Below are 27,932 nucleotides of genomic sequence, written 5' to 3' on the forward strand. Positions count from 1 at the left end.
CTTTTTTACCTGATAATTTATTTAATTTCAGCCAATCTAGAACCAAACTGTACTTCGCAATATAGAGTATTTTGCCCTTTAATGTTTAGTTTTAATGAACATTGTAATATATGCAAACTGGGTTATTTCATTTATAAAACTCAGAGCACCACATCATCAAATCTCAAATAATTTAAAAATAAACTTAATGAAAAAATTATTTTCAAAAACACAATCATTTTCAGACGCTGCAGGTATCTTTCTATTCTTGGTTACTATTGTGTTGTGATCATGTTTTTCCTTAAGGTTAAAATTTTTTTTTTAAATGGACAAAACATAACTCAGTATTTGCTTTATTCTCCTGTCAATGCCCAGTGCCTTTTTTAGAAAAATCTATAAATATTATCTAAACTATAGGGAACCTGATTTTTCAAAAGAGGTTATCCTTGTTCAATAGCAGCCTAGATTTTTCAGTGTATTTAAAAGAGAAATATCTCTTAAAACTCAGTCTATTTCACATTTGAGGGTTCAAATAAAGTTTTTCATTCTTAAGTTTATGACCCTGTGCAATTTTAATTTTGTACAAAATTAATGTCCGTCCAAGTGGGGCTATGTTAATTTTTTTCTACATATTTTACACCCTAATTTAATTTGTTGTTAATACTCAAATTAATGCTCTTCAAAGAAAAAAATAAATACTAGTTTCTTTCATATATCTAAAATATGTGTAATTGTAAAATAAGCATAAGATATTTTATTTCCAGTTATAGGCGAGAATACTGTACCATTATTTAGTATAAGATCAAGATGTACATTTAAAATTTGATTATCATTATTCATGAATTCATTGTAAGCATGAATGCAGTATGATTTGAGATTTTTCTAGTGGTTGTAAAATAATCCTTTACTTGGCTGTCTTGATTCAGAATCTCACAGGGCTTAATACTTGTCATAATTTGGAAATAAAAACTTCCCCCACACTCTAGATTTTGGTGATTTGGAAAGAGACCGATTCCTAGAGAATGCACTTTGGGGGGCAAAGCATGACCTCTCTTGTGGTGTTGACCTCTGTGAATAGCAAGAAGAAAATGTATAGACTTATATTTTAAACTATCTTTTCCAAGTTGTAGTAAAAATAGTTATGGCTGTTACCATATAGTTAAACACTTGGGTAAGTTTTGCATTGACATGCTATAATATACATTGTAATTTAGTAATATATATTTTGGTTTAGTATTCCATGCAGAGAAGAGTACATGATTTGGGCCATAATAGTTTTTTACACACACACACACTTGGTGATGTTTTGAGTACTTTGAGAAGAAAGGCACTATATTAACTGAAGACCTTAATTATAATAATAGTAGCTGCCATTTCAGTGAGCACTTACAGTGCACCAGGTATCATGCTTAGCACGTTAAATACATGATCTCATTTAATTCTCACAACAAACCTGTCAAATGCATGGCACCATTTTACAATTGGAAAACAACCACTGCAACAGACAGCTATCCTAAAATCAACAGCAAGTAAGTGACAGGGCCAAAGCCTTGGTTTAAGTCTAGGTATATTTGACTGCAAACCCTTAACTGATAAAATCTGACACGAAAACATCTCGACATCTCCGTTAAATGCTAAGAGTAAAACCTTTTAAATCTGTAGTGTAGTTTTTCTTCCATTTACAAAAATATTCATTATGCATCTACGTGTGATATATGTCATAGTTTATGCTGTACTGTAGACAGATTCACAGATAAAAAAATTTGGCACGCTTTTTACCTTTTTGCAGTGTATAAATATGTGTATTTATGCTAAGTGTGGCTGCATATTTAAGAATTCAGTATTTGTTTAGCTTTGTGCTTAGTGCTGATGAAGTGCACTGTTCAAAGAATGCACATCTTTTGATTATGATGAAGAGACGACCACTGTGCCGGTTGTGGTAGTGTGTGAACCATTTGGCCAACCTACACAACCGTCATTTATAGCAGGAGGTACTGAAGTTTTCCTAGACCTCCCTGTCTGTCTTTTCCAATGGGGCAAGCTTTAGTGTAGGCATAATTCTGGACAGAAGGAAGACCAATGCTCATTGACAGGCAGAGAGGATGCGTGGATTACATTTTGTCTCGACCCAGAAGCGCATGTGACTGATGCTTTCCTACAGGAGAGAACTCAGTTCAACTAGTCTCTGAGATCTGCTAGCCTTTAGCCTCAATTTCCTTATCTGCAAAAAAGCGTAGTGCTACCTGTTTCTCGTACTCATAGTAAGATTGAATGAGGGAATGCATGTAAGGTAGAGATCACAGTCCAGCACCAAGAAAGCAGGCAATGCATGGCGGTGTTATTTTTGTGGCCATTATGGGCCCCTTAACAATGAAGTAAGCAACAGTAGCTTCTTTTTATTACTTTTAAGGGGTGAGTGTGTGTGTTTTATTTTGAGGAGTGGTTATTTAGACTCTTTCTCTCTATAGCTTTCCGTTTGGTTCCTCCACTCTTACTTGTTTCTTTAAAAGCTTTAAATAATTTTGATCAATATCAACTTTACCTCCCTACTTACTTTATCGCGTTACTTGATGTTCCAAAGAGGCCATGTCGACACTAAAATGCTTTGTCTAAGCTCCTATGGCAAGTTTAGAACAATTATACCTGACTTTTTAATTTCCCAAATAATAGCATATCAGTCTACTAGAATACTGGGGGAGAAAAAGCCTAGATTAGACAAGTTAGCTTTAGCTGAAAAGTCCAGTATAGTGTGAATACAGAGGATTTTATAATAAAAATAGCCTGTAATACTTTATAAAGATAATAATTGGTTATTATTTTATACTTTGAATTTTGTTCTTTCAATAATTACATTACGTCATGCTTTTAATATCTGGCAAATATTAACAGGCATGCAATAAATGTTTGTTTGTGTCACCATGCCCACTCAACAGTAAACAACAAAGAATAATATCAATAGCTAACATTTGCTGGGTGCTGATTCTGTACCAGTTACTATGCTAAGCACCTTGCAGCTACTATCTGATTTAATCCCTGCAACAACCTAATGAATAATAGGTACTCTGCTTTTATCCATTTTACAAAGAAAGAAGCTGAAGTTTATTGAGATGAAGTAAATTGCTAAAGGTCAGGTATCTAGCGTGTAACTGGTCCATTCATGTTTTTAATCATGCCTTTCTGCCTTTTGTAAACTATGGCTTACTCTGTGTGTGTGTGTGTGTGTGTGTGTGTGTGTGTGTGTGTGTGTGTATTTTAAGATGGCTGAGGGGGAAAAAGAATAAAGGTAGGATCTGTCAGTAGAATACAATTTCATTTGTGAGGAAATTGTGAAGAGAATAGAAGTCCAAAAGAGGTTAATTTAGATTGTGTATTTTGGCCGTTTTCATCTCTAAAGCAAAGATAATAAAAGTATTTAACTCAGTGTTAGTGTGAGGGCAATTAAGTGGCTCACTACATCTCAAGTGCTTAGAAGAGAGACACTCAATATTTGTTAGCTGCCCGCTCACGTGAAAGCTTCGTGAGGCCAGGAACTTGGTCCCGCTCACTGCTGCATCCCCACAGCTCAGCACTGTGCCAGGCACAGAGGACGCCCTTAGTGAGCATGGGTGAAGGAATAAATACTTGATTTCAGACACTTGACAATTGACTCAGGAAGCTGCTTTGCCTAAGTTGTACGTGCCCTTGAGAGACTTGCTATCAGTTTTTTACTTCTAGGCCCATTTTGTTTAAAAAAGAAAAAGTCCCCCAAACCATCTCATAGAAGTGTTAAAGGCTTAGTGCGTAATAACTATACCTCTGGAAATATAGTATATTTTATAAATATATGTTTATAAACACGTCATTAGAAAAGCTTCATTGTAAACCCATTTATTTATGAAGATTTTAAACAGCAGGATCTACACCATAAATACAGTAATCCTTTAATCACCCCTAACCCAACATGTCATTACATAGTCCTTACTTGGTATGGTATTTTGTTATGTGTTACACTCCCAACTTTTGGGAAACCATAGTTTTTTACATTTATACTTATTTTCCAGGCATAGAAATTTCTTCCAGCTATTTTGTTGCATTTATAAAGTTAAATCATAAAGAGCATCTTGAAGGGAATTTTGTTACTATTTTTTTTATGTGTATAGAAGGAAGAAATAAATATGTTTCTATTAGGGAATAAATATATCTTTTAGGGAATAAAAATTTCTGTTAGGGAATAAAAATATTAAGAATCACACTTGGTAAGTTTTTACTTGTGTTTTATGCTACTTAATCCAGCAGACTTCTAATTGCTGTACAAGACATTTCTCCTTTTCTGGCATATTTAGAAATTAAAGAGATATTAGACAATTTCACTTAAAAGATTGTATTATTTAGATAATTTCTTCTTCATACTATCCTAACCATATAAGTTAATTTTCAGATATCTGATTATTTTTTAAAACATGAAAATGAACCATTTTGAATGGAAATCTTGCTAAATATGTCAAATGCTGTTTTTTAAATAAAAAGAATATAATATACCTAATTTAAAATTTTATTATGCTGGTTCATTATTTTAGATATAAACTGTAACATTGTAATAATAGTGTAAAATACTCAGATGTATAATGTTATTTGCCTTTAAATACTCCATAGAAATTTTGCTAATATTGAAAATTAGCTTTTAAAAGTTATAAAGGTTGTATATGATCATGACAAAAAGAAATTAGACTCTTAAAAGCATATAGGAAAATTAAGATCATTTGATGTTGTGTCATTCAGAGATAACCAGTGTTAACGTTTAGGTATATGTTCTTGTAGGTATTATAGTTATTTTTAGTCATAAATACAAACACTCATGTATATATTATTTTTATATAATGTTATCTATATATATTTTGATAATAATTGGGCAATACTGTTTTGTAAGCATTTTCAAAACCTAATAACATATCATGGATATCTTTCTTGTCAGTAAAACATATTTATCTCATTGTTGTTGAGTTATAATCCACTACATGCATCTAGTACAATATATTTAATCAGTTTTCTATTCATAGATATTTGAGTTGTTAATTTTTCTGGTTATTATGAAGGTGAAAATGAGTATCCTTTTGTTTAAATTTTTGCATGATTTCTTATTTTTTTCTTTAGAATAAGGTAGTGGATTTTCTGCCCTAATATTAAATACATGCTAAGGTTTTTGATATATATTTCCTGATTGCCCTTGAAAACGACTCTTCCAGCTTACTCCTAACTGACTTCTCTTAGTTCTTTAGTTTCCTTTTAAAAGTATGGTTCTTTATATATATATATATATATATATGTAAATATATATGTAAATATATATTTATATATATAAATAAAAATATATTTTATGTATTTATAAATTTATATTTATAAACATATTTTATATATTTATAAATTTATAAATTTATATATTTATAAATTTATAACATTTTTGTGATATTTATAAATTTATAAATAATATATTTTATATATTTATATATTTTTTATATATAAAATGTGTATGATTTTCAGATGCCCATTTTCACTGGGTCCTTAATTTACAGAGTTGGCAGGGTTCAGTTTCAGAGTCTCGATGGTGAAGTAAAGAGTATATATTTTGTGACAGCTGTTTGTCTCACAGATATTCTTTTTCGTTTATTCTGGGTCCATAACTGTGCTTTGAATGTGTGAGATTATTGGAAATCTGACCTTTTCGATAAGTGGGATCATTTTAGTAATAAGGTATCAAAAAGATTTGGGGGTTATCTAAAGTTGTTATCCATGAGAATTTATGCAATTTCTTTAAATTCTCAAGTCAAAATATCTTTTAAATTAAAAAATGTAAAATGATTTTAGAATTGGGTTATGGAATCCAACAGAATGTTGAAATACTACCTTCTTCAAAGGTTGGAAAGTACTTCCCAGAGAAGAGTTGTTTGCTAGGGGAACACAATTACCTGGAAAAATCATATAGTGCATCTGAGAATAAATGCATTTTGATGGGAAAATGCCATTCTCTGTCTCACCTAGCTGCTTGACAGTTGTAGTCTATGGTTCCACAGATATAAATTGTGCCAATGAGGAATCTAAATGTCCCAGGTTTAAGGCCTAACTTAAGGATGAATATAAGAATTAGCATGTTATTTTTTTCTGTTGACACGAGGAAGATAAATGACATTTTCTGATGTAACATTGTCAGAAAAACATTTTTGTTATTTGCTGGTTAAAATTTTAGGATTCTCCTCTAAAGATTTGGTTATGCTCAAGCATACTATGTTTTTTAAACATTTCCTGGTAAATTGAGCTGTAAGCAATGCTAAATGAAACAAAATGTCATGAGCAATAAGATGTTAGTGTGTACAGAAGGACTAGATTTAAGGATGTGTTACAAATTGGGATAACAATTATTAATAAAATGAAACAGTGTCATTTAAACATTGGTTATAGCCATTGTGAGTTAAGCCTTGTTCTCAACCTGTGTGTTCTTCTAAAATTTTAGTTTTTGATGAACAGGAAGAGTTTGCTGGAGTCTATTCCTAGCATATCAGTCATTAGAGTAGGTTTGGTACCATCACACAAGTCTTGTCACTCTCCTTTCCTCCTTCCTCCTTTCTTCCCTTCCTCTGCCTATTTGATTTGCACTTTTTTTTTTTTTTTTTTTTTTTTTTGGTGGCGGGTGGGGGGGAGAGGGGAGGTGGGGGATGCATTAGTCAGAATTTTAGGATATAATCTTGAGAGTAAAAATGTAAAATTATGCTTTTTTTTTGGTTTCAAATACTTTACTAGGTGAAACATGTTACCATTCTTTTCTTAGTATCCATCATTTATTTTTAAAAGATTTATTGTTAAAGTATTTTTCTTCATATCTATTTTAAAACATAGTTTTCGGTACTAAATGATAACTAAGACTTCTAAGAAGAATCTGTTAAAGCTAGGAGTTCTAAAAAGTTTTTCTGGTTTTTTTTTTTAGTATTTAGTAGATGAGATATGTTACATCTTGCATCATGGGTTTTATTTTAGACCAGTGAAATAAACAGGAGTTTTGAAATAAACAGGTAGTCTGAAACAACAGGATTTTTGTTTTTCTTGTTGGGACTTTTGTCTCTCTTTGCCTTTTGAAAAATGACAGGATGACATATGAGGACAAGGGAATGCAGCTGTATAAAGCTTCTGCTACACAGAATCTCATACTGAGGAATCTCATAACACCTTACTCCTTAACTCAGCTGAAAATATTCGTGAATTAGTCCCCCTGGGGATGATCTGGTATTAGTCATTTGAGCTGTCACTAAGTAAAATGTGATAGGAATTCTTTAAAAACTAAGTATGATTCATAAAGTTCTTTTTCCACTTTTGTTTTTATCATTTCTTCCTTTGTTTATTACAAGGAAGAATATTAGGAAGAAAATAAAATCATAGCCGAGTCAGGATGACAGAAGGTTGAAGAGGTTATGCAACTTTACCAGAAAGAAGTAGTATTGGCCACTGATGAAATCCCCTGTAGATACAAATTACACAGGTAGCAGGAATTCTCATTATTTTTACCCAATTGTCTTTTTCTCATGTAACACAGCATTGTCTTTCTTGTGAAGGATGGATGTGAGTTATTCTCCTTGTGGAGCTGGAAGTGTTACTCGAGCTCTATCCTAGAATCACTGTTTTCTGTGAGCTCTTGGCCCCCAATGCTTCTGTTGCATCAGCTTCTCATCTGTAACATGGAGATGATGATACCAGCCTTGCTGCGTCTTGGGGCAACTGTGATGTTCACATGACATGCGTGAAAGACCTTTGAAAACTAAACAGCACTAATAGATATTATTTGAATTGTGTTCCTGTAAATATCTGGCATGTAAATGTTCTTCCATCAGGTGTAAACTTGCTTAGTTTTCAATTTCATTTTGAGATTTTTGCCCTTCTAAAAGACAAGCAAGTAAATCAGATTAGAGGTAAGCTGACAACCATGAATCTATGCAATTTTCTGTATGTTGCTGAGTTTGGCTGGAAACATCATGTTGATCAGAATGGGAATTGCTTTCTTAAGACTGTAGTGTTTGGAAGCTATACAATAATTCTGTTTGCTGGAGAAAGAAGCAAGCGATGTAGTATTGGGGAAAGCCTATGTGGAGGTTACAATGTCTGCACTGAAGTCCTGGCTCTGTAACGTAAGCACCTTAGCAGGTCACTCAACACCACTTAGCCTCCATTCCTCTTCTTTAGGTGGAGACAGTGAAAGCCTGTCCTTCTTTCCCTCATAGCACTGTGGGGAGATAAGATAAGAGCATGCATGTGGGCGTGCTTTTGGCATTATAACGTGCTAAATTAATATAAGCTATGTGGAACTGAACTGCAAACAGCCCCGGGGTCAGGAAAAGTGACCTAAGTATACTGAATGTTTTAGTGTTTTGTCTCTGGGAGGTTTTTGACAGATGACCTGTTTGATACAAGTTTTAGTAGCAACTTGCACAATCAAAAGAGTAAAATGTTCCACAACTTGTGTTTCCTTACAGTTTAATGAAATGCAATTGCTAACACTTTGGTGAATGCCGGCCATATACTTCTATCTGAGTAATTATTATGTGAAGTAATTGAAGGATTACTACAGTTTTCATATTTACTTTTAACTCATTTTGTTGCCTTAATTTACACCGTTTAATTTTTTTTTGGACTTCACATTCCAACTCTGAGGTGATGACCATATAGTTACCTGTATGTGAAATGTTTGAGACACACTTAGTAAAAAACAAAAACAAAATCACAAAACATCTGAAAGTACAGAACATTTTTTTTACACCTTTTAGTTCTAGATAGTTTAAAGTAAGAAAGCTGCTGAATGATACAAACGTAGTTTCATTTTTTTTTCTATTCCCTATAGTGTACTTTACATCCCCGTGACTATTGGCACATAATTTCTTTATCATTAATGTTAAGAGGCAAAAACTAAGTCCCAAATTTGACCCTTTCTCTATCTTTTTTTTTCATTTTTGAAGCCTATTTAAGTATAAGCCTACACTAGATAATACCTTTTAATGCTTATTATTGAGAGACTGAAGCCTGTGAGCACTTGAACTTTCAAGTGCTACAATAGAATTGCTATTCATTTTAGCTGCTTGGACAAAAAAACAGTGTTTGATGGACTGCCTAGGTGAAGACCTGGAAAAGGAAGGGTTATCTACAAATTGAGTGAGTTTATTATGGCTTAGTGATTTGCTGATTGATTTCATTTGCTGTCAGTTAAGGCTCTCTTAATGTCAGTTTTCTTTGCATAATGCCTTGAAATAAAGACTGATGAAGTTCTTCAGATTGATGCCGCTTATATAAACTGACCCTGATTTGCCCTATTCTACATGACAATTTAAGTGACAGTAGTTAGAGGAAAATACAGCAATGAATATGCAACTTAAGGATTAAGGGAAATTCTGTAAATCATTCAGTCTAAAACTAGGTACAAAAGTAATTTCTCATAATAATTCCACAGATGCCTTAAATTTTATTAAACAGATTATTACTCTCAAGAGTATGTGTGTGCTTACATGTGTGTGTGTGTGTGTGTGTGTGTGTGTGTGTGTATGGTACCAAAAAATGTATACACATTTTAAAAAAGGTAAACTGTATTAAAATTGTAATACACAATATGTACCGATAATGAAAGATGAATATAAGTCACGTTTGACTTCTGCAATTACAAGAGGTGCTCAAAGTGGTTACCATCAGCATCCAGACACTTTTGATTACGGCGAACTACTCCTTGAGCAACATTGACCAAAGTGTCCACTTTATACATATTTTTGGCACCCCTGGTGTGTATGTGTGTGTGTGTGTGTGTGTGTGTGTGTGTGTGTATGTGTGTGTGTACGGAGCGAGAAAAAGAGAGGAATTGAAATGAAAGAGAACTAAAAGTGATCCTAAATCTTTTCAAATGATAGTAAATCTTCCTTTGCCAACTTATTTAAACTTGGATTTGTCAGAATCACAGTTTAAAAAAATATTTTATTTGAGATTGCATGAGTGATGTATATTAAATAACCAATGTATTGTAGAGTGAATAATTTTGAAGCTTTAAATGCTTTTCAGTTTCAGAGCCTTCTATTAATAGTAGTAGTAGCTTTTATTTTATTGTTTTCAATAACCCGAAATCTCAGAATGCTAACTAAAAAGAGGTATAATTTTTGAGGGGAAGACTAGCTTAAGAGTAATTTACAGAAGAGCGTGACATATTAATACTTTAACTTCTTTTCTGAGTGAGGGCTAGTTCACTCACATCCAGCCAGTAGATTTTGCTTTAATGTTGCACAGCAGTATTTTGTCCGGAGTATATCTTATAATGCATATCAATCAAAATGAACGTGGCTTCGTATAACTTCATTAGATGGAAAGGAGAACATAGAAAACAGAGCTCTGAAATGGAGAAAGTGCGTGGGTTCTGTTCATGTGGTCGGGGGTTTAGGATATCGACCTTGAGGAAGCCTAAGTGATAGCTGTGACGTGTTTAAAGGAGGCACAAGTTCTATATTTGCAAATAAAGCTTAACAAAGTCGCAGTCCTTAGATCTTTGGTTAAATGATCATCTGATAGAAGGATTTCCCAGATATTAAAGTCTGAAAGAAGAAACTCTATGTTCTAAAATCGAGAAGGAAATCGCAATTAAATTAAAACATGCAGTTTAACCTTGTACATGTATTCAATTATGTCATAGGACAAAATAGAAAAAATAATCTTATGGGGCACTTAGTACAGGGTTTTACACAAAGACCTCAACAGATACCGTGTTTTCCTGAAAATAAGACCTGGCCGGACCATTAGCTGTAATGCGTCTTTTGGAGCAAAAATTAATATAAAACCCACCTCTTATTTTACTATAATATAACACCAGGTCTTATCTAGCATAATATAATATAAGACCGGTCTTATATTAATTTTTGCTCCAAAAGCCGCATTGGAGCTGATTGTCTGGCTAGGTCTTATTTTCGGGGAAACAGTAGCAGTTATGATTGTTATCGAGACAGGTGTGTGAGTTTAGCCGTGTTATGATTCTTCATCAAGTGGAAAGAGATTCTTTGAAAGTTAGAGCTGCTCATGTTATTACCAAATTTTTAATTACTGCAAATTAAGAGATTAAGTTTCTTGTCAGCATTGAGTGGTAGGTAGCAACAAAACGCTGAAAAAAAACTGGTGACTCGGAGGCAAAACCTGACCTGACCTAATTTTGTGGCAAACCTGAGAAGAACTGATGTGAAGCTCTTTATAGTCTCAGTGCGATTATTTAAATGTTTTGCTGTAGAATGTATTTGATTAGAGTGTGCTGCCCCAGATCCCGATGAGAATGTTACTCAGTGTAATTGTATATGCCCCACATTGACCAAACCCGAAAAATCCTGAGCTTCGAAACTCATCTGGTTCCAAGGCTCCACGTAAGGGATTGTGAGAACTGCATCAGCGTTATAAAACAGACTCCACACAAATAACACATATTATTGCTTCAATGAAAGCTTTTTGCTTTACTTATAGCAAGGCACATTCAGCCTGTAGGATGGTATTCTTGGGTGAAATTTAGATTTATTTTCTAGCATCTCTTGCTTTTTGTTTTGGGTCCTAAAGGAATTGTGTAGAAGTTTGTGCCACCTGAAAACTCAAAGAGATTTCAACAATTGTATTATATGCAAATTAGATATGGCTCTAATAGGCTTTATTTTGTTTGTGTCTAATATCTGTTTGCAAACTAAAGGTACATTTTTATTCCATGTAATTAGGAATCCCCTAAGACATTCTTTTGGGCCTCTCCCACTTTATATCCTGAAAGAATGGATGAAATTTCTTGTTATTTAACCTGCTTATCTTTTGTGGAGTTTTTGTTGTTTGATTCATTGTAAATTCCAGGGGAGCTTTACAGAGGCTCACCTCACGCCGCCATTTTTCCGGTGTTTGCTTATCTTTTCTTACCTATCCTTCCGTTTCCACTGGATAAGGTAATGCAGACTCTTAACATATCTGAAGAAGCCGGCTCTCCTGGTATCCAGACAGTTGCCCTAGGTGATGAGAGCAAGGTCACTTGGGCATCCAGGGGGATGGTTGTTCACATCCCCAACTCCTGGCAATCCATAGGAGGCTTAGGAACCAGAATGTCCTTTGCTTCAAATTTTTTCACGTATTCTAGAGGGAAAATGGAAATGTCATTTGAGAGTATTTGAAGATCAATGTGAACCAGGAAATTGGCTTTAAAAAAATAAAATGGCCAGCTGTGTTGAACATGTAGATTTAGACATGGCTAACACCATTCAGTGATGCTGCCCCAGCACAAGTACTGGTCACCTGCCAAGTTCAAGTCATTGTGCTATGCTCTGGGATACAAAAATGACTCAACTTTTTTTGAGGGGAATAATATTTAAGAGTGGTATGAGATGGAAAGTGTGATTGCTGTAAGAGAGGCACAGATAAAGTACTATAGCTTGCCCTTTAGAAAAGAATGAAATCAGTTCTTGCTGGGAAGATTAGGAGAGTCTTCATAGAGGAGGTGGCATTTGAGTGGCCTTAAAGGTTATGTAGGGTTGGCCAGGTTGCTCAGGTGGTTTGGAGTGCAGTGCTGGCTTAATTCCCACATGGGCCAGTGAGCTGCGCCCTCTACAGCTAAGATTGTGAATAACAGCTCTCCCTGGAACTGGGTTGCCATGAGCAGCCGGAGGTTGGTGTGGGCTGCCACCGGCTACCATGTGCTGCCATGAGCGGCCAGTGGCCAGCGTGAGCTGCCATGAGCTGCTGTGAGTGGCCTACCGACGAGTGGCAACCGACTGCCTCAGCCTGTGGGGAGTGCAAGGCTCATAATACCAGCATGGGCCAGGGAGCTGTGTCCTACACAACTAGACTGAAAAACAATGGTTTGAACCGGAGTGGGGGGGGGGAGGAGGAAAAAGAGGGGGAAAAAGTTATGCAGCTGAGAATCCCCTTCCGTATAAAATGTTATTGTCAGGAAATAGTGATGGAATATATCTGGGTTAGAGTCTCAGCAACTAGGTAGTAGCTCTGCAGGGGCAGAATCTGTGGGATCCCTCATCTGTATGCGGGGGTTGAAATAAATGATTGGTGAAGATCTTTTCAGCTACCAAAGCTCTGTGATACTGTGACTAAATTATGGTCTCTGCGAAATTTCATGAAGATCTTATCCGTTTTTTCATAATTTGCAAAAAATGAATTCATTGATTTAGTTAAATATCAAAAAGCAACTTAAAGTGAATTTGTCCTTAAAACAATATAATACCAATATTTTTTCAGAGATATAGTTTAAAATACTTCAATGAATTTTGTTATAGAGATTATAGGGAATATTGAAGTAGATGATAACCCTGATGTAAGCATGTAGGTTCCCAAGCCAATCTGATATATCAGAATCAGAGTGGAATCATGGTAATAAAAGAATTAGTTCATAATAAAGGCATAAAATATTTTCTCTCTTTACTTATTTGCTTTCCTTTCAGTAGATTGAAATTGTTCATATTGGATGTAATTAAACCACAAACAAGTGCATCAAATTCTTAATAATTCCAGCTAAATGGCTTTTTAGCACCTTTGTTTAAATTAATGTAAAGGTGCCAGTTATGGGTGTCCTTTGCTGAGATTCATAAATAAAGCTAACAGTTTTATGTGAAGAGAGGAAAGGTGAAGCATTTAACGTTGTGTGTATGTATTTGTATCACTAGCTTAAATCAAGTGTACTTTCTGAAAGTTGTGGGTGTTGAGATCGTGGACTGAGCAGTTTTTCTTTGGTAGTAAACAACTAGCTCTCACCCTCCGTGTAAGCCACTTATTTCTGTAACTTTTCTCTTTGTACTAACACCACTCCTTTATGAAAATTTGCATACTGAACCCCTAAAAGATTCAAATTAGGATGTCTTTGGAACACTGTCCCTAGGTGCTGTATTTCAGTGCCTTGAACATAAATGAAGAACTCAATATTATTTGTTGAATATATTAATGCATGAACTGAGGTTTTCTCTATTGAGGCCTTTTTAAAAGGCAGAACTGCATGCCTGTTAAGCAGAAGTGCAAGGTGTTTCGAATAAGATGGACCCCTGGCCTCCAGTTGTTCCACTTTTTAGCACTGTGCCATTAAAAAAGTTGTTTATGGACTCTGAGGCTCAGTAGTTTTATATGTAAAATTGTGCTAAATAATTCCTATTTTGCAAGGGCAGTGTAAAGATTAGAGATTATGTGTGTTGCCACAGAAAACAGACTGCTCAGATTTGTATATACTTTTTTTTTTAGTGTAGCTAGAAAATGCCCTTTTTTGGGGTGAGGAGTCTGAATCACCCTGCACAGGTGTATCCATTACTTGATAAGAATTAGAGAATATTCAAAGTAACTGTGATCTCTAAGGAATGTACTCTTAGATACCAAAAGTTTATACAAACATTTCCACATATCAGTGCCAGATGTTATGGTTTTGACATTTGGACAAAGCTAGACTGCCTGAATTCCAGCTCACACCATCAGTTTAATCCAAAAATTCTCTTATACACTCATAGCATACTAAATCTTATCTCTGTATCAGAATTCAAAGCAGCCTAATAATTTCCATTACAAAACTGCCAATCATGTCAAGACATAATAGGTGCTCAAGAAATGGTGACAATAATATTTTTTTTTCCTGAAGGAGAGCTAAAGTAATGAGGTTAAGCTTCTTCGTGGTTTCTGATGACACAGTTAATTCTGGGTTGCTAACTAAGTTACTCTTATTATTTTACCAGCCTTTGTTTTGGAACACATTAATAATCCCAGTGCCAATTCTATAATCTACCATAGAATGAACATTTTGTGTATTGCTTAAAATTTTAATTAAGTACCTAAAGCAAGGCCGTTTCTCCTCCTCCTCCTCCCCCCGCCATTATTATTACTACTGCTATTACTATTATTATTATTATTATTATTATAATTATTAATCTGGCAATGTCTTCTGAGAAACTCATTCCTCTTAGAATTTCTCCAAGATCATTGCTCCTTTTTATGGCTTCATGTCCATATGCAATAGTTTCCAAGAGGAACTTTTCTTCCCCTAGTCTCTGGTTATTTTGATGATCCCTTTCGCATATTCTTGTAGGAAACCAGCGTGTCGTTTCTTATCCCTTTGGTCTTTTTTCACAGTGACCTTTCACATAATAAGAGCGACAATCACATCAATCTAGAAGCTGCGCTTAGCCTCAGGATTGGCTTTGATTCAATTCTGTTTGGAAATAACATATTTGAAAAAGAACTGGTCTTGTTTTTGGCACATTTAAGTTGTATATGCCACGATTGAGTGGAGGCCAGAAAAAAGTCGAGAGTCTAAACATGATATAAAGAAAACATCATTTAAAAAAATATGCTGCAGAAGTATTCTGCAACTCTGCTGAATATGGTTTCCCATGAGGCTCCTTCTCATACCTGAAAAGCTACTATATTTGCATTCTCCGAACTGGTGCCAGTAAAAACTTTGAGTGACGGGTAAGTCAAGTCCAAGGCCATTTCAAATGGCAAAAAGGGGAAAATGAACCTTGATTCTCTTTTTCTTACATAAAATAACACCAACAAACACGTCCCCGAACTATATGTATTAATACAATTGCATCAAGTCAATTCATGCTCTTCTCTGTTCAGCTGTGCTTGACCAAGGAGGTTGTGCATTTGCAACATTTTTTTCTTCTAATAACCTGACAGCTTATTACTCGTATCATTGTCACCATCAGATACTAAAAGCATTTCAGTATCTTTGTGCACATTGCCTTAAATATCTAGTTACACGTATTTTTAACTATGCTCCATACTAAAAAAAAGGGAGTACATAATCTTAGGTGGACAGCCATGGCCCAGACCAGTCTCTAAAGAAAACACAGTAATTCTAGTACTGCACAGAAACCCCTAGGACATCTGTGGTCAAAAGTAGGCTGTCTAGGAATGGGAAAATGTCTTGGTGGGGGGTGGAGGGGGGGAGAAACCTGGTTCACCAAAATCCTAGTTTTTATGTCAAGGAAAGGTTGTTTTTCTGCCAGGCAATTTTCCAGATGTGGCAAGATAAAAGCCTTCCCCATTCTTAGGCAAAATGGAAACAAAATACAGCTTTTTGGAATCCCATTCCTTCTGTACAATATACAGTATGCATTGATCTCAGAATTTATGCATCAGATGAACTAATCCTATGTGGGGAGGATTTGGGATATCACTCTCTTGGTATCTTGCTTCTAAAGTCTGTCATCACTGAACATAGAAGATAACCTTAAGTCAGGCTGCTGAGGGATGCACAGCGCATTGTCATTTTACGTATGTGTCAGTAAAACACACCAGCAGTTGTTTTCTAAGTTTTCTGTTTCTTCAAAATAATCTTTTATTGTGTAGATAATAGATTTGCTATAATTTATAAGCTTAATTGAACTTTTTCTCATTAACATAATCTCACAGTTTTCTCTCAAATCACATTTTTCTAGACTCAAAAGATGGTTTGGGGGAAGTATAGAAGTTATGTGACATATTTGGATAGAATAGAGATTCACTAATTTGTTGTAAATGTTTATTGAACCCATTCTACATAATGAATGAAATCCTCAAGAAAATATTATCTGAAGTTCTTTTATTTGAAATAAACACTTATTTCCATTACATAAGCAAAAACTGTTAGCTCAGAGCCGATATAGTATAATAATTATTGAGTTTCAGATCTTTGGAAATCCTGGCTTCAGAGCAAAATTCAAGATGGCTTCGCTCTTGTACGTTTTTCAGTCAGTAGAGGGGGAGAGCATGGATTAAAATGATACTTATAGGAAAGTTGTGATAGACTAGCTGTGCAATTTTATGAAACTTGGGAAAGCCTTGATTAATTCTGCTGACTTCACTGAGAAACTTTGTGTTATAGACAGCCAAAACCAAACAAACCAAAAAAACACTAAGCAAATCCAAAGGAAACCAGAAAATGCAACACATAGAATGAGAATGGGCTTTGGAGCTAGACAGGCATAGATTTGAATCCCAGCTTCATTCTTTTATTAGCTAGGTGATATTGGATAAGGTGCTTAGCATGAGTGATCCTTATAGTTTCTTTTTCTGTAAAGCAGATAATGTGAGTCTTACAGTGTTATTGCCATAATTAGAATAATATGCAAAGCTCATAATGTGGTGTCTGGCCCATAGTAACTGTTTTAGAATTGGGATCCAGGCATGCCTTGTAGCATGAGAAATACAGAGGAAGTGAGAACACCTTTGGGCAAAGATGATCGAGCCGGGGCTTTATTCATTCACATACTTTCCAACTCATTTGGTGATTCCTTGTGGTAGAATGTTGGATTTACCTCTCTCCTTGGCATACTTTGGGGCAGATATAGGATTGATTTTGAGTGGAAAGTTGAGTTGAGTGCATATGCCTCTCAGATTGCACTGATTCCTTTGAGGCTACAGGTGTTGCTGTGACAGTTAGTGAGAAAACATAGGCAGGTGTCTGACATCCTTTTAGGTTGAGTATAATAAGCAAAATGCTAGGTAGTTGCATTCATGTATCTGCATAAAGAAATCTGTAGGATTTATAGACAGAAGACTGGTTGGTCTAGTCTAGATCTTTGCCAGATAAATAGGTACCATTTAAAAGTTTTGGAAAAAGTTTTTCTCCCCCTTTGTTTATTTGTTTCTAAAATATATGTAGATGTGTACTGTGTTTCCCTGAAAATAAGACCTACCCCGAAAATAAGACCCAGTTAAGATCGTCAGCCAAACGGGCGCATTTAGTACATTATGACGATGTTCCAGAAAAAGATGACGTGACTGTGTTTGAATAAATGTAGATTGTTGTACATGAAAAAATAAGATATCCCCTGAAAATACTCCCTTATGCGTCTTTCAGAACAAAAATTTTTATGAGACCCAGTCTTATTTTCGGGGAAACGCGGTATATAAATTTGTATATATCTCCCTTTTAGTTAAATGTTTGCATACTATATACACAGATATCCACATATATACTTTGATTTTCTTTTACTTTTTTACTTTTTTATTTGGAAATAATCATAAATTTACAAGAAGTTGCGAAAATAGTAACCACCCAGTTTTCCCTCATGTTACATCCTGCATTACTTTAGGACAATTATCAAAACCAGAAAATTGCCATTGGTACAATATGTATGTATGGACTATGACATTTTATCATACACACACACACACACACACACACACACACACACACACACACACGTGTAGCCACCACCACAATCAAGATATAGAACCATTACATTACCACAGAGATCTCCCTCAGCTAACTACATTATATAGATGTATCAACCTGTTCCTCCGAAATCATCTCTTACCCCTAGTAACCATGAAATGTTTTTCGTGTTTATAATTTTGTCATTTCAAGAATGATACATAAATGCAATCCTACAGAATGTGATTTTTTGAGATTGACTTTTTTTCACTCAGCGTAATGCCCTTGAGATCCGTTTAAGTTGTTGTATCTATAAATAGTTTCTTCCTTTATATTGGTTGACTAATCATCATGATATGGATGTTACACAATTTGTTTAGCATTGAAGGTCAATAAATGTCATCCATTGAAGGACATTTTGTTGTTTCCGATTTTTGGCTATTACATATTAAAGCTGCTATGAACATTTGTGTACTGATTTTTGTGTGGACCTAAGTTTTCATTTCACTAGGATAAATGCTCAGGATTGTGATTGCTGGGCCATACATAAGTGCATGCTTATTTTTTAAAGAACTGACAAACTATTTTCCAGAGTGGCTGTACCATTTTTCATTCTCACCAGAATGTATGAGAGATCGTTTCTCAGCTTCCTTGTCAGCTTTTGCTGTTGTCACAGTTTTTTCTTTTAACTTTGTGATAGGCGTATAGTAATATGTCACTGTGATTTTTTTCATTCTCTAATGGCTAGTGATTTTGAAAATCGTAGGCTTTCTTGAGATTTGTATATATTTTGGTTAAATGTATCTTAGTATCTTTTGCTCATTTTCTAATTGGGTTGTTTGTCTTTTTAATATTGAGTTTTGAGTTTTTAAAGTGTATTCTAGAAACTAGTTCTGTATTAGATATGTGGCTTGCAAATATTATCCCGTCCATAGCTTGTCTTTTAATCTTCATAACAGGATCTTTTGCAGACAAAAGTTTTAAATTTTGATGAAGTACAATTTATTGAATTTTTTTCTTTTATAGATTATGCTTTCAATATCATGTCCAAGAACTTCACCAAGCCCTAGATGCCAAAGATTTTCTCCATATTTTCTTCTAAAAGTTTTATGTTTTATATTTAAATCTTGATCGATTTTGAATTGATTTTTGGTAAGGTGTGTGGTTTAGGTTGTGATAATTAGAATTTTAAGATGGCCCATAAGACCCTTTCCGCTGGTGTATATACACTGTGTGATTAATTTATTCTTCTTGAGAGTGGGCAAGACCAGTAAATATGAGATTATCGTGGATGGGCCTGATCTAATCAGTTGAGCTTTTCAAAAGAAAATGAGGTGTCAGAGAGATGCTCTTTTCCTGCCTGGAAGAAAGCAAACAGCTGTGTGGAGAGAGGAGGGGTCCATTTGGCAAGGACCTGAGGTTGGTCTTTAGGAGCTGAGAGTGACCTTGACTGACAGCCAGCAAGAAAATGGAGAGACTTCCATTCTAGAAGCTTAAGGAACTAAATTCTGCCAACAGCTTGAATGAGCTTGGAAGAGGACCCTGAGTCTCAGATGAGCTCACAGCTCCAGCTGACACCTTGATTCCATCCAGGTGACACCCTGAGCAGAGGACCCAGCTAACCCATGCTAGCTATGAAATACTCAATTTGTGTTGCTTTAAGCCATTAAGTGTTTGGTAATCTGTTATACAGCAACACAGATTTTGGTATCCTGGAGAGGGGTGATGCTTCTGTGGGGGGAAGATGCTTCTACAGGGAAGAGCCAGCTAGCTCAGCTGCTTCTGGAGTGTGAGCTCCTCCCGTTAGTCACCACGAGATGCCCAGGAGTGCACTTCACACGTATTCACTGTTCACTCTTATTTTTGAGCCAGCACCCCCAATATACGTATATTTATTCCTTTAAAACTTATGTACACGTGTTGTTGTTAAACAAGCTCTATAACATGAAATGGAGGAAAAGAGAAAGTTTTAAAAGGTGTGATTTTAAAGAGAAAGATTAAAAAGCTAACATAAAAACTATAGACACAGTAGTAAGATCCGTGGTTACCGAGGGCTGGGGTGGGGAAGGGGAGGGAGAGCTGAATAGGTGGAGCCCAGAGGATTTTGGGGGCAGGGAAACTGTTCTGCATGATACTGCAACAGTGGGTGCATGTCATTATATATTTCTCAAAACATAGAAAGTACAACACAAGAGTCAACGCTGATATAATCTGTGGATTTGGGGTGATGGTGTGTCAATTTAGGTTCATCAGACATAACGATTGTACCACTGGTGCAGGATGTTGACAGTGGGGGAGGCTTTGGGTGTGTAGGGGCAAAAGGAACTTCCTGTACTTTCTGCTCAATTTTTCTATGAAACTAAAACTGCTCTAAAAAATAGTCTATTGAGAGAACTAAATATAATATAACATAAAATCTATATATGGAAGTTCTCCATTTATTTTTCATTCTAACTCACTTTGGACACTGAATATTTCCAAGTGAGTATGCAAGACAACAGATGCAACCTTTTTAATAAAGTAAGAACTGCTTTTTTTCTTTGGTGTGGACTGGCACTGGTGTCGTCACTTAGTGCAGTTTTAGACATTAAAGTTTCCTGCAAGGTATGTTTAAAGGGAAGGTGGAGGGATTTCACAATGCAAAGGGGCTGACGGGCAGCCTGACTCATTTATTTACTTGCCTTCTATTTCAACATGACTGTCTTGTACTCTGTATGGTTAAGTGAATTTATGGAGTGAATTATCTTACACAGAGTATTCTTTACAATCGTTTACAATGAGATAAGAAGTACTTTTAAAGTCTTTTATATAAGGTTTGCTGTTTTTCTTGTAACAGTGTTACAAAGTACTCTTGAACTTGAATATCAATTATGTGATTTTCTTTAACAAAAGGAGATGAGTTCCAAATTTGCAAACCTTTCCTTTGATGGCAAGTGGCTATCAAAAGCATTCTATCCAGGAAATATTTTTAATACCTTTCCCAAACAAAACAAACTCTGTCACACTAAGGTAAAGTGACATTTATAGAAGAAAAAAAAAACCACCAAAAACAACTAACTGCTTTATTGAAGGAATTTTATGGAGAAAACATGAAAATAATTGTTTGGAAATGTTTCTAAAATTATAAACTTTTTTTCTAAAAATGATCTAAATCTATAAAAATTCATATATTTTACACATTGGTAATAGTTTCAAAGCATAATTTCCTAACCTAATAGAATGTTTTGAACCTTTGTTTATAAAATATATTTAATATAAAATGTATTTGTTAAAATATAAAAAACATGGCATATATTAATTTAAAGAGCAATTGATTGATTCAAGAAAGTTGGATATTTTCTAGCCAAAATTTCAATTAAAATTTTTGTATGATTGATAGATAGGATTAAAACATGAGCGTCATGATTTAATAGATACACCCAATGGTACAGTTCTGCCATTTGCATTTTACTTAGTCAACCATCTGCTGTGTGAGTGTTGAGGGTGGGGATTCAGAATTAGATGTACAAATTACTATATCACAAAAATAATACAGAACGATTTTGAAAATTATAAAACATTTACTCATATTTCTTTCATTAAAAATCATTAATGATAACTTTGAGAGTGAAATGTTTAAGGGCTATTAGTAAAGCACAGTTAAGTCCCTTTCCCATTGCTTGTAGCTATTTACGCTTAGTGTCAAGCCCACGTGTAGTTGGTCCCACCTTTGTAGAAGTGTTCTCTTATTTGTGTTTTGGATAGGGTTTCTCTAAAATTTTGTTTCTGGTCCCTTCTACCTTCTACTCCTATTGATTCCTCAGAATTCTTGTCAGCTGACAGCATTCTTATCCACTTTTGTGCATGCATACATGAGCGCGTGCACACACACGTGCACAACACACAAGTACACATGCATATTCAGTGTGGCAATGCAAGCAGGTGGATAGCAGTCTGCCATCTCCGTACAGCCTTTCCTACATAACTTTGTATTGGAATGTCATGGTGAAACAAGCATTTGTGGACAGGGCCAGAAACCATACATCCAAACTGAAGAATCCATTTCCAGATCTTAGACTATCTTGATTGGGCACAGTTGCTATTTGTAGACTAGTGTAAGAGGCTCTTTTTTTTTTTTTTTAAGATTTTATTGGGGAAGGGGAACAGGACTTTATTGGGGAACAATGGTCAAATTGTTGTCCTTTCAATCTTAGTTGTGGAGGGTTCTGTTCAGCTTCAAGTTGTTGTTCTTTCAGTCTTAGTTGTGGAGGGCGCAGCTCAGCTCCAAGTCCAGTTGCCGTTGCTAGTTGCAGGGGGCACAGCCCACCATCCCTTGCGGGAGTCGAACCGGCAACCTTGTGGTTGAGAGGACACGCTCCAACCAACTGAGCCATCCGGGAGCTCAGCGGCAGCTCAGCTCAAGGTGCCGTGTTCAATCTTAGTTACAGGGGCAGAGCCCACCATCCCTTGCGGGACTCGAGGAATTGAACTGGCAACCTTGTGGTTGAGAGCCCACTGGCCCATGTGGGAATCGAACCGGCAGCCTTCGGAGTTAGGAGCATGGAGCTCTAACCGCCTGAGCCACCGGGCCGGCCCAAGAGGCTCTTTAATAATTACATTTTATACACTTTTTCTTTTAAAGAAAAAGTGAATTTTAAGTCCAAGAATACTATTATACTTAAAAAAAATCTTCCAAAATACTTTAATTATAGCAAAATAAAATCAAACATTTCTCACACATTTAAATATAACGTTATATTATTTACAAGAAAAAATGTTCCAACCACAGTTACAACTTAGTACAATAATAAACAATGTGAGAATTTCCAAATTACATTTAATTTGAAGAATCTAACTTGGGAAAGCTTTTTAGAAAGTAGATATTTGAGCAATTCTGAATACATATGAAATAATGATTTGGTGAAATAATAATATCAACATACACAATGTCTACAAACAAGAAGTAAGTTAGTATTTGTAGTTAAGAGTAAGAAAACTCATACCTGTATGCCAAAGAAATTCCTATTTGCCCTCAAAAATCCAGCTCAGACACCACCTCTTTCAAGCATCCTCTTTTGAGCCCCGAGGCAGTACTAACTTCTACCCTGGTCCTCTGTGGATCCCTTATGCTTGCTTCTACTATTACATGTATTGCTTTGGAAGAAATCCATTAGTTTACAGGTTTAACTTGACTAGACTGAAAAGATCGTTAGGCCAGGTACCATGCCTAATCATCTCTGTATCTTCCGTGATAACAGTGGCCCATAGTGACCACTCGGTGAATGAATGAATGAATGAATGAATGAATGAATGAAAAAATTTGAAAGATGAAAAATCACAAGCTAAAGTCATACGCTGTCATAAAATACATTCTAGGAAAAAAATGAAGATTTTTGGCAAAGCAAAATCTTAACACTCAAATGAATAAAGTATTAACCGTATCTTGTTCAACTTGATAAGAGAATCAAAAGCATAGCTGTAGGCATGCAAGATAGAGTACACAAAAGTGAATTCTATCACCCAACACTAAACAAACATGGTATGACCTCATGTTTGAGGTCATACTTTGAATCATTTCAAGGTAAGCTTATAGCTAATACTAACACAAAATATCTCCCTAGGTTTCAAAAGTATATAAAAATCAGAAACTATAAAATCGTATCTGTTTCTTCCTATGCCAAGTCTCTCTCCACTCTTACAAATTCACTCATGTTCTCCACTGAGATAATCGATCAGGAATCACAACTACTATATATATATATATATATTGTTTGTCCTCACTCTGCCACCTACTGAGCTTTATGTTGTTGGGCCATGCCAAGTGATCTCTCTGAGCCTCCATCTCCTCCCTCCGTGAAATGAGAAGAGGCATTTTCTTGCCTACTTCCAAAACCGTTGTAAGGCTCAGATCACTGAAAATCTAATGCAAAGCTATTTTCTTACTCCTAATATGAGAAGGGTCTCTAAAAACGGTATCTACTGAATTTCATTGTAGTATTATTGTACTATTTTTAAACTCTCCACTAAAATCTTAATGAGACAGTCTGTGATAGGTGGTTTGTATACCCATGTTCTTGTTGTATAAGGACTTAAAATGTGTAAGAGGCATGAAAATATGCATAAATACTTATTGAATTAAAAAGAGAAACTACCCTTCTATCAGGAACAGGCTCCTGGATTATTATTACACTGTTAAGTCACATTAGATTTGGCCCCTAATTTTAAGGATGAAAAAGTTCACTTAAAAAGTGATCCTATTTCTTAAATTTGGAGAAACATATTTCATGAATATTCTCCCACACATGATATTTTAAAAGAAACAGATAATGTAGATGTTAAGGTCTTTTCATGTATTAATACTCATTTAAACTCCAGAACTGCTTTAAGGTAGGAATTATTATCCCCATGTTATGGGGATTTATTATATTTTAGATGCGTGGTATATCTAATTTACCTGGTGTGCTTGCTTTATATAGTATATAGAAATGAAGTATATCTATAATTGTATAATTTAAAGTGACATATCAGAGGTTTTTGCTTTTCAATTACACACTCAAAGGTGTAAATGAAAGATTTGCTATTTTGACATCAAGGCCTTTTGATATTTTCTACTGATTTTTCCTTTTTCTAACATCATGTCCACGAGGATTCCATTTTCCCTGAAGTCCATTTTGAAGTCAGTCTAAACTACATCATAATATGTACATAATAAATAATATAAATAATATTCTGGTCCTCAGGTGACAATTACCTATTCGTATCTCAGATTTTTAAAAATATTCTAAAATACACTTTTCCTTAAAATACATAGGATGTGGAATTTTATGTTTGGATTCTCTCATCTTGTTATGTTGATTATAAACACTATAGATTATCTCCAAAGCAAAAGCCTATTCTTGTCCAGAAACTGTCTTTTGTTCTGTTTCTCTTGTAACTAGGTAAGCCCCACTGAGATATGTATCTCACTGTATGTTATAGTCAAAATACCTAGGCACAAAGATGACATGGGATAAGTTTTCAAATGCTGGGTGTGCTGTGCACAATATCGTGCTGTTCCGTCATTGTTTCCCAATGTAAAAAGATGTGATATTTTCATACGAGAGACAGCGCCTTAGACTTCAGGAGATTGATGTAGAGGTCATTAGATGCTCACTCCGTCCTCAGTTGATTCAGACAGTCATTTCCATTTCTTCTACCAACTTGGCACCTTTCTTTTATATTAAAAGAGTTGGTTTTCACTGGCATCCTTTATCACACTTTTTAATACCAAGTTAAAATACTTTATTTCCCAAAAGATTCGTGGCTTCTTTGAATAACTTTGCAGTTTCACTGGCACTCCTCCGTACCTTTCAGTTCTGAAGGAGGTTTTCATTTTAGAAGAGTGTGTATTCATACCATGAAACATGCTTTCTGTGTTTATCACTGTTGTTTGATGCTCTGAAAAAATATATTCAGTAAGTGTTAGGCAAAACTGATTTCGTCTTTCAAATGAAATGCTGCTTTAATGATTTTAAATTCTTAGAATTCTAAATCCTAAGGAAGAAATAGATTATTATAATTTTGTTAGTGTTATAAAGAAGTATTGTGCAGTTTTTCTTAATGTACTGCACTAAACATTAGTTTAATTATTAAAAGAAGATTGAGGAAGGAGCCAAATTTTGTCCCATTCACCACATAAATATTCAGATGTAACTTCTCTAAAAAAGTATTTTCAAAGAGATTTTTTTAAAATTAACATTTGTTGGGAAGTCAATGACTAGTAAAATTACATAGGTTTCAAGTGTACAATTTTGTAATACGTCATCTATGTATCAGATTGTGTGCTCACCACCCAGAGTCAGTTCTCTTTCCATCATCATATATTTGATCCCCTTTACCCTCTCCTATCACCCCCATGCTCCCTTATTTTTGAAGGAATAGCACCTATATTATTTATTTTTTTAAGAAGATCATGTATGGGAGAATATTCATGAAATATGTTTCTCCAAATTTAAGAAATAGGATCACTTTTTAAGTGTTGAACTTTTACATCCTTAAAATTAGAGGCCAATTCTAATGTGACTTAACAGTGTAATAATAATCCAGGAGCCTGTTCCTGATAGAAGGGATTCAATAAGCATTTATGCATATTTTCATGACTTTACACATTTTAAGTCCTTATACAGCAAGAACATGGGTATACAAACCACCTATCACAGATTGTCTCATCGAGATTTTAGTGGAGAGTTTAAAAATAGTACAATAAAATGAAATTCAGTAGACACCATTTTTAGAGGTCCTTCTGGTATTAGGATTAAGAGACTAGCTTTGCATTAGATTTTTAGTGATCTGAGCCTTACAACGGTTTTGGAAGTAGGCAAGAAAATGCCTCTTCTCATTTCACGGAGGGAGGAGATGGAGGCTCAGAGAGATCACTTGGCATGGCCCAACAACATAAAGCTCAGTAGGTGGCAGAGTGAGGACAAACAATATATATATATATATAGTAGTTGTGATTCCTGATCGATTATCTCAGTGGAGAACATGAGTGAATTTGTAAGAGTGGAGAGAGACTTGGCATAGGAAGAAACAGATACGATTTTATAGTTTCTGATTTTTATATACTTTTGAAACCTAGGGAGATATTTTGTGTTAGTATTAGCTATAAGCTTACCTTGAAATGATTCAAAGTAATGACCTCAAACATGAGGTCATATCATGTTTGTTTAGTGTTGGGTGATAGAATTCACTTTTGTGTACTCTATCTTGCATGCCTACAGCTATGCTTTTGATTCTCTTATCAAGTTGAACAAGATATGGTTAATACTTTATTCATTTGAGTGTTAAGATTTTGTTTCACCAAAAATCTTCTTTTTTTCCTAGAATGTATTTTATGACAGCGTATGACTTTAGCTTGTGATTTTTCATCTTTCAAATTTTTTCATTCATTCATTCATTTATTCATTCATTCATACATTCATTCATTCAAACGAGTGGTCACTACGGGCCACTGTTATCACGGAAGATACAGAGATGATTAGGCATGGTACCTGGCCTAACGATCTCTTCAGTCTAGTCAAGTTAAACCTGTAAACTAATGGATTTCTTCCAAAGCAATACGTGTAATAGTAGAAGCAAGCATAAGGGATCCACAGAGGACCAGGGTAGAAGTTAGTACTGCCTCGGGGCTCAAAAGAGGCTGCTTGAAAGAGGTGGTGTCTGAGCTGGATTTTTGAGGGCAAATAGGAATTTCTTTGGCATAAAGGTATGAGTTTTCTTACTCTTAACTACAAATACTTCTTGTTTGTAGACATTGTGTATATTGATATTATTGTTTCACCAAATTATTATTTCATATGTGTTCAGAATTGCTCAAAAATCTACTTTCTAAAGCTTTCCTAAGTTAGATTCTTCAAATTAAATGTAATTTGGAAATTCTCAGATTGTTTACCATTGTACTAAGTTGTAACTGTGGTTGGAACATTTTTTCTTGTAAATATTTTACATTTTTCTTGTAACATTATATTTGAATGTGTGAGAAATGTTTGATTTTATTTTGGTACAATTGAAGTATTTTGAAAGATTGTTTTTTAAGTGTAATAGTATTCTTGGACTTAAAATTCACTTTTTTCTTTAAAAGAAAAAGTCTGTAAAATGTTGTTAATCTGTAATACGAAGGTACAACAATCCCCAAAAATATTATTTAGGGGAGAAAAAAAATTACCAACACTTGCTATTGTTATTTGTTTTATTATAAATAGTATAGTGCAAGAACATTTCACTGTTATATGAATGAATGTAATTATGCTTTTCTTAAAATATAGGAATCACATTATTTACTTTTAAAAAATCGCAGGATTATTTC

General features: G+C 34.8%; 1 protein-coding gene across 5 annotated transcripts in view; it reads left to right on the top strand.

Moving 5' to 3' along the window:
- The window catches only part of CCDC171 (coiled-coil domain containing 171), a 272,305-nt gene that overhangs the window by 192,658 nt on the left and 51,715 nt on the right, over window positions 1-27,932 (top strand). The gene's annotated exons all lie outside the window — the stretch shown is intronic.

The sequence above is a fragment of the Rhinolophus sinicus genome, chromosome 16 (assembly GCF_057876585.1).
Source record: "Rhinolophus sinicus isolate RSI-liver-muscle chromosome 16, RSI-T2T, whole genome shotgun sequence".
In the NCBI taxonomy this organism is placed as follows: Eukaryota; Metazoa; Chordata; class Mammalia; order Chiroptera; family Rhinolophidae; genus Rhinolophus; species Rhinolophus sinicus.